This window comes from Syngnathoides biaculeatus, chromosome 4, assembly GCF_019802595.1.
Source record: "Syngnathoides biaculeatus isolate LvHL_M chromosome 4, ASM1980259v1, whole genome shotgun sequence".
In the NCBI taxonomy this organism is placed as follows: Eukaryota; Metazoa; Chordata; class Actinopteri; order Syngnathiformes; family Syngnathidae; genus Syngnathoides; species Syngnathoides biaculeatus.
The window spans coordinates 3,812,616-3,821,519 of NC_084643.1; the positions used below are offsets into that span (position 1 = coordinate 3,812,616).

Sequence of the window (8,904 nt, forward strand, 5' to 3'; positions counted from 1 at the left end):
TGACCATCAGCGTACAAAAACATTATCACTTAATCATTTATGACACAAAAGATTAAACAAAGAGGTGACTGAGCTCATGTAAGAATATTGTTTATTTCCGTAATGTCACAGTGATGCTAGGACTAATTAATATTTTTGAAGGTGGAGAATGTACTTCAAAGTAACGATAAACATCCTTCAACGTTGACATTCTTCAAGTCAGAGAGAGCGCAAAGAGGCCGTCCATGTGTGATCGGAGCTCAGACGTCACTGCGGGCTCACATCATTTATTGAAAAAAAAAAACCCTCTTGCTAATGAGGCCAACAAGGAACGCCAGGGTCAAGTTGTCTCTCTCACGCACACACACATGCAGACTTTGTCTCCACTTAAATGCAGTTTTGAAGTCCCACATTCAAAAGAATACCGGTTTGACTTGAGTAGTTAATCGTTAATTAGTTAGGACAGACGCCCTCAAGTTCATTAACCCTCGTTGCCACTGAGCGATTGAGTTCCGCTTTCATATTTCATCATTGTTGCAAATCACGTTGTAATGACCTCGAGGTTTTTTTTTTTGTGCGTGTGTACAATCTAATTTTAGACCAACTGTGGGGATTAAAAATGATTACTGCAAGGGAGCCATGAAAACAAACCGTTTGGCACCCAATCGTGCCCCAAATACTACTCACGATTATTTGGACAATTGGATTTGGGTAATTACGACTAGTCCTCAAATTAGGGAAAAATTTTTATTTTTATTGCATTACTTTTTAACAACCAATATGAAACAGTTTTCAGTTCCAAATTCATATTTAAATAAGAGTAAATGAAAATTCGACTTCGGTAAGGTGTGTTATTACAAAGTGCAATCACAAATAGCAACTTTCACAGGAGGGATATGAGTCTATACATCAACATTATACAATTTATGGCTTCATTTTTTATTCAAAAACAATGTTTGTAGGATATGTGCAAGACATGATCCTCAAGGTAATTTGAGCCAATGTAGAGGACGGTTCTCTTCACCACAATATCTGTTTAAAAACTATCCATATGGACTTTATTGAATTACACCAAAGAGAAGAGAGGAAAAAATGGCATGGAAGGCAAATAACTAACACGCGAGCACCAACTTTTCATCTGAAAAGCTTCATTGTCACCTTCTCTTTTTTTCCTTTCGGCTTGTCCCTCTTTTTCCATCTAATCCTATCTCGTGCATCTTCCTCACTAACACCCACGGTCTTCATGTCCTCCCTCACAACACCTGTCAACCTTTTCTTTGGTCTCCCTCTCACTCTTTTGCCTGCCAGCTCCATCCTCAGCACCATTCTACCAATATCATAGTCTAAGGGGATTCCAGTCTAGCCTCATCTGTCAGCCTATCCCTTACTACGGCAAACGGGAAGGGGCTCGGCGCGGATCCCTGATGCAGTCGCACCTCCACTTTAAGTTCTTCTGTCACACCTACGGCACACCTCACCATTCTTCTGCTGCCATCATAGATGTCCTGTACTATTCAAACATATTTCTCCGCCACACCAGACTTCCGCATTCCGTACCAAAGTTCCTCTCTTATGTACTCTCGTCCTCTGTCAAAGGCTTTCTCTGGGTCTACAAAGACACAATGTAGCTCCTTCTGACCTTCTCTGTACTTTTCCACAAGCATCCTCAAGGCAAATAATGCATCTGTGGTACTCTTTCTAGGCATGAAACCATACTGTTGCTCGCAGATACTTATAGTGAATTGTCAAGGACGACAACCATGCTAAAAAAAAAAAACACGATCACCATTAAAATTTGATTAATTTTGAAGCCCTAGTTCTGAAACGTCTCCATAAGAGCCTCTACGGCATTCGCTCAAAATACACAAAGAATGCGGAAATAACAGCATACTGAACATCAGCTTGTAACACAAAGATTGCGATCGCTCGTTTTTGAGGTGTTGGATTTGTCTCGTGCAAATGAGCCACTCATCGCTTGTACAATGCCGAGTACGGCGGAGTCCCGCCACTGCAACCGAGCAAGTGTCTACTTGTTCTCAAAAAGAGAGACAATGAAAGCAAGCCCCCATATAGACAACAACAAAAAATACCATTTGCGTTTTCACACATGGAGGCAGCAGTTCATCACATCCTGATTACTGTAGCAGATCCAAGCATGTGATCCACGCAGTGCACACGTCTCCGAGCACAAATACACCATATCTGAAACTTCAAACATTTGACAATGTGAAGTTAACAAAAGCTATTTCTGATTTTTTTTTCTTTAAATGGTAATTTGTGCAACACTACAGCTCTGCTTACTTTTTTTGCTTAGATTATGACCAGGAAGTGTACAATTTACAAACCCAATCAATTTTGATGAAGATTTTTAAAAATGTGGTTGAAAAAAAATCTATTATCATTCCTTAAAAGATGAAGATATTAGTGAATCTGCAGTCTCACTGGTGAGCTACAAGCACACGGTAACATTTTTCATAAAGTGGCGTACGCTATTATCATGAAATGATTCCAGCAGACGTTCACGCACACTATCACACTCTTCTTCTCTGCAGGTGCCCTCACGGCCTCTCCAGCTTCCCACCCATTGCTCACTCCTCCTTTTTTCCTTTTGTTCCCCAACTGCACAGCGTCATTGTCCAGGTCTCCCCTCCAGGGAGTTGAGCCCGGCAGGAGGCTTGTTTTTTTTTTTTTTCCCTCCCCATCCCTCCTCTTTTTATTTATTTATTTTTTTTTTTAAAAAAAAAAATCTGTACCGTTGCAAGCTAATTAGCGGCGCATTCTCCTCCTGCCAAGTGCACGGCGCTTCTGTCGAACACCTATCCACTTCCCGGCCTCCGCGCCGGCTGCACCCCCACCCCTCTGTTCTCTCTTCGCGGAGAGAGGGGATGGGTACAGATGTGTATTAATGAAGCAGTGAAGGGCAGGGGGTGACTCATGGTGCGGGCGAGCGAGGGAGAGGATGCGGAGCAAAAGGCGATTTGCATGCAGAGACGAAGAGATTCTGCACCCCCCCCCCTCCCCCTCCTCCACGCAACGCTTCCCTATCTGCCTTTCCCTCGCATACTCGATCTCTGACTGTTCCTCTCTTCCTCAGCGTCCCCTTCCCATCATAGCGGCTCCTTTCACTTTGCTGCACCCTCAGTCTCCTTCTACCTCCTCGTCCCTCTCCTCGCCTTTGCTCTCCGGCTTGCTGCCACCGCTGATTTGAATAATTCAGCACAAGCTGGTAGTCTCCGGGGCCCCATTGTCTGCGCGAGGCAGGCAAATAAGGAGAGCGGCGGAGCAAAGGAAGAGAGAGAGAGAAGAGGGATGGGGGAGTGCGGGGCGCAATGGACGCGAACGGCGGATGGGAGTGGGAGGTCCGCCCTTCTCGCCGTCACCGAGCTGCGGTGTAAATCAGCACTAATGAGGTAGAGGAGGAATACCTGAGCCTTGTACTAGACTACAGAAGACTCGGGTAGGCGAGCACATTAAAGCGCATACACAGGCGCGCATGTAGCCATCTGCATTCATACAACACATTCATAACCTTCATTGTTTTCGCTTTGTTTGCGCTTATTGACTTGTCGCTAACCTTCACGCCTTCATACGCGCGTGCAGCCTGGCTGGCGCACGTTCAATGTCATTTTTCAGCGGAATGAGTATTGGCAAGAAAAGTCTGATCCTAAGGTTAAAAAGACAAACTTGGCAGAGGAGACGACTGTCACCGTTCACGTCAGTGTACATCAGCAGCAAATGGTTTTAATTGCTTACGAGCAATTCAATTCAAGGAAGGTCACGTTTTCTTCCTCGCAAAAAATGCAAAACAAAAAAATGAAAACCAATTTGTCAGAAACACAAACAAAGTCACTCACATTTGACGGACGTGATCGCACCCTCGCGCCATCGCGCTCGCAAATCTGCATGGGCGAGCACGAAACATCACGCGCATAAAATTTGTTAAGAGCAGCAAAAATAGATATTGAAAGACGTCGGTTATTTTGTCTAATCTTGACAATAATTTACATGTTTATTTCATAAACGTTGTTAACAAAACAATCAGTATTCACCCGGTAACAGGAAATGCAAGTTAACCATTCTGAGCATGTTGGGAAGTTCGTTTGAAAGCGCACGTTCGGAGCTGCTTCACGTACTGGGAGCGCACTTAAGTCAAAAGTCATCAGCATCATGAGCCTCGCCAAAGGAAATTCAGTTACACTGAAAACATTTCTGGCATATAACAAAGGTAATGTTTCAGTATCCAACTAACTATAATGAGTATGAGATTGTGATTCCCTTTGACTTGATCTAAATTCTAACGTTAGATTAGTCCAGGTGTGCTCTTGTCATTAACGATGATGTGACGAACCCGGAAGCGACGCTTCAATGGCGGCTTTCGCTGTAGAACTATAACGTGTGAAAAGTGACTGCTGTGCGGCCAACTGGGATTTTAGCTCGTTCACTTTTCTCATTCTCAGCTCGCTCGGAGTCGTATTTTCCACGAACAGTTCGAAAATACCGCGACACATTTCACTCCGCTGGTAGAGGAGACAAACAAGTTTCGAAAATTACCGTGAAAAAAAAGTCCACCTCACATTCCGAATGAAAGTGATACGTTTTTGTCTTCTTTACTGCATGTTTGTTAAGATTTTTTTAGGCAAGATCTTAAAATACACTGACAGCGTGTTTTCCTGTGCAGTCGTAGTTTGCCCATGCGCGGTCAGCTAAAGTTTTAAAAAAAAATACAGCTGATGTCTTTTTTTTTTTATCCCCTCGGCACGCCATCGTGATCGACCGAAATAGCCTCGCAATCGACACATTGAGCACCCCCGGACTAGTCTGTCCATATACCTCAATACGAACAGTCATTTTCCCCGTGTTATGCGTTATCCTGAAGTTGAAAACGTTTCCACTCTCCAGGCTTTAGGAAGATATAGATCATCTACTGCTAGCTTTCATTAATAGATTGACAATAGATACCGTCGTAAATTACGCTGGATTACCACAATACATCACGATTGCCGACAGGAATGTTTGTTACAATGTTTTGCTAGCTTCTTGCCACTAACACTCAGAACACTGCAGGTATAAACCGTTCATATTTCTTCCTCGACAGGCCAGTGCATTTAACTTTTCTTCAGATAAAGTTTGCCAGATGAATAATTTTTATTGATGAAAAATTACCGTTTTATATCGTGTTCGAATAATATCAGTTGAAATTGGAAATTAACATTTCTGAGTTTGACATTTTTGTTTTCTATTTTAGTTATGTATGTTTATTGTGTATTCCCTGCTAAAAAAAAAATAATAATAATAATTCTATAGAACATTTTTAAAGAACTACAGAACTTTAGGACCCAACATTTCTATGGAAATTCTATTGTTCTGTAGAAATTCTATAGAAAATCACAGCCAAAGTTCTATAGAACAAGTTGTTCTGTACAAATTTTATAGAATTCTATAGAAATTTTTTTGCAGGGTTTGCAGTTCATGAAGATGTGTGGTGGGGAAAAAAATTGTGTTGAGAGAATGCAACCTGATGGAACGTGTGGATTGATGTTGGACGAACTGTGACGTGTGAAGACTTTCTGGAAGTCCGTATCGTGACGAGGGCTGCGTCACGTGTCGTCATCTGGTTGAACTAAGGTTTAGTTCAATGTCACGGTAAAGTGTATTATTAGCTCAGCTGCATAATGATGGGCAGTAGCTTTTATCAAGTGTAACATAAACGAAATAACTTGGGTGGCAATGCCGAGCGTCAAACAACACTCAACAATATTTGAATAATTGTTGGCTGGCCACGGCTGCTGGCAACACGTAATTGTGACGCCCACAAAACACACTCACGAGCCTTGGACAAACTTAAGCGTGCAAACTAAACCAACCTAAGTGCGCCACTCTAAGCACACGGACGTACGGACTTCGAACAAAAAGAAACAATCGTCATAAATCCCAAAAGTGGCAATTAGGGCACGTAATTAGGTCATCAAAGGGATGCGCCGGTGGCTGTAAATCAAACTGGCAACAGAGGCAAAAAAAATAAAAAATAAAAAATCGCCACAAAAAGGGGCAGTAGCACAGCTGCTGGATACATGAACGCAACAAAAACTATAATAAATCAACAAATAATCAGTAGTGTACTCACGATTGTTCAAAGATGCACACGAACACAGAAAACTTGCACACAAGTCCATCTGCAGGAAGTGCGATTGGTCATGACCACATTTACCCAGAATGCATTAGGCACCTCAAATCAGATCTACAGTACTGTAGATTATTTGATGACTTAATTTATGCCTGGATCAGACCAGAGGACGTATTTGGCTTTTTATGATTGCACTTTCATTAATTGGACACTCTAAATTGATTCTAGGTGTGACTGTGTGTGCGACTTTGTCTCAAAGTGCCCTGCGATTGGCTGCCTCCTGCCCAGGAACAGCTGGGATAGGCTCCAGCATTCCCCGCGACCCTTGTGAGGATAAGCGGCAAAGAAAATGGATGGATGGATGATTGCACTTTGTCAGGCTACTGCCATAAAATCTGACCGTATCTCGGTCAGACGGCGGCAACACTACAAGCACTACATTGTTTATGTTTGTTATGTTCATTTCATCAGATCACGCATGAAGGTTTTAGTAAATATTGATATGTGCTTCGGCCACTACACGTCGTCCTATTGGTCGACGTCAAAGTGCGCCACCAAAGAGTTGTTGTTGATATGCCAAACTACACGCAAGCTATATAAGAAAATCAAACGTGTTTAACTTTTCATTTTGGTGTCGTCGCGGTATCATATTGTCAAATAGTCAGTCGTGGATTACATCATGTTGTCTGGTAAATTCCCCGCGCTAGCTAATCGGACTAAATCCGGGGCACGCGGCCATGTTGGATAGGTTCACGCTACTGACGCGCCGTTCACTGTTCACTAAAAAGACTTTGGAAAGTTATCAGGTCTCATTAGATGTTCCGACAAGAAGTGTGCTTTGATCGACAATCCCGACCCATATGGTTTGGAGAAACACAAATGGAGGAAGAATTTCAAACAGTGGCCGTCGTTAACCTATCCAGACATCGTCAACTATCTCCTCTTCTCGACGAGCGCTTATACCGTGGACCAACTAAAGAATTACAAAGGTCTAGAGGCCTCCAACCATTGCTTGGTTACGGTTTGTTTACGCAAATTCACCAAACCAAAATGGCGACCGCGTTGTAAACCTGAAGGTGTGTGACGTCAGTTGAAAACCATCTATATCAAGGCTAAAATCCTGTTAGTCTAATCTAGCCATTTATCACGCTTAATATGAAACACATAAAATATGATCTAGATGATTGTCCACCCATCCATCCATTTTCTTTGCCGCTTATCCTCACGAGGGTTGCGAGGAGTGCTGGAGCATATCCTAGCTGTCAACGGGCAGGCGGCAGAGTACACCCCGAACTGGTTGCCAGTCAATCGCAGGGCACATAGAGACAAACAGCCACACTCACAATCCCACCTAGGGGCAATTTTGAGTGTCCAATTAATGTTGCATATTTTTGGGATGTTGGAGGAAACTGGAGTGCCCGGAGACAACCCACGCAGGCACGGGGAGAACATGCAAACTCCACACAAGCGGGTCCGGGATTGAAACCGGGACCTCAGAACTGTGAGGCCAACAATTTACAGCTGCGCCACCGTGTCGCCTCCATTTGATTGCGGAACCTTTCTGACAGATTTTTATTGTGATAGATATAATTTATTGATGTGATCAATGTCAAAATATGTGGGTTAGCGCCTTGTACTGTCTCACTTGTATGTGACGGGGCAGCTCTTCAAAACGCGCTAATTTCCGTGAGACAAGAAGTGGGGTGTAAAATATGATATCAATCTAGGTATGAAGACACCTGGGACCTTTCTAAAATCATTTTTTTAAAATCCCATTTAATTTCTCTATTTTATGAACGTTAAATGTGACAATTCTGTGATGGTGACGGTTTAAGCCGGTAGCAAATTAATCAACTTTGCATTACTTGTTCTAAGAACAATGTGTTGACATTCAAGTAACTTGTATGGATATGATTCCATTTTCTTATTTGGCAAAATCCAACAACGCGATCAGAAGCGACTCTGACCGAGGAGGGGGGAGGCCGAAACGTGTCCCGACCACGGGAACTTCCCCAGATGACAGACGATATAAAGACTGGCCCCAGATCAGCTGATTCGACCAAAGCCGCCGAGACTGCATCAACAACTTCAGCAGCTTCTTCATAACCAACTTGTGATTTGTTCCCATAAGAAAATATGTCAGTAATCGCTACACCTCCGTGAAGATGGAGCGACGTGGAAGCTTTGCACCGGCCGCACGGCGACTTACCGAGATGACACGCCGGCCGGTGAGATGGCAGCTGCTTGGATTTCTTTCAAGATAGATTGTATATTTTAATGTCGAGACATGAAAGGAATGATGCAAATGTTGCAAAAGGACTTTTGCAATTGTGCTGGACCAGCTGGCGGGCACGGCTATTGTGCAATTTAAACATTTGAACGCATTTGGAATAATAAACCGTAATTTCAATCAACGCATCATCAGTTTTATATTTTGCTGCCGTGCGTGAGAAAAAAAAAATGAAATAAAAATCATGCGCGTGCATATGATGGGAGCAACGATCCTGCTTTTCTGGGTGCACTTTACAACTTTGACAATAAAATGTGATTTATTAGGTTGGGGCAGGACCCCCTGATGCCAAGGGGCGGGGGGCGGGTGAGTCCCTGAAGAATATGACTAACAACATTAATAAATGAATTCTTTATTGTAAATTGATTGATATCTCGTTCTTTTGTACTTTCTTTGCTGTTTTGTTAGGATTGGATTAGAATATCCTCGATATAAAATGTTATTTTTTAGGTGTACTCGCAGGGGGTGCGGTTTTGGGGGGTCGTAATTTTTTTTTGTTCTTCCTGGGGGG

The 8,904-nt window shown here is 42.9% G+C and overlaps 1 long non-coding RNA gene across 1 annotated transcript; it reads left to right on the forward strand.

The window, feature by feature from the left end:
- Window positions 1–4,064: 4,064 nt before the first annotated feature.
- Window positions 4,065–8,658, forward strand: LOC133499130 (uncharacterized). Its single transcript, XR_009794557.1, has 3 exons — window positions 4,065–4,204; window positions 5,437–5,622; window positions 8,058–8,658. It is a non-coding gene; the product is annotated as an uncharacterized LOC133499130 (long non-coding RNA).
- The last annotated feature ends 246 nt before the right edge of the window (window positions 8,659–8,904 follow it).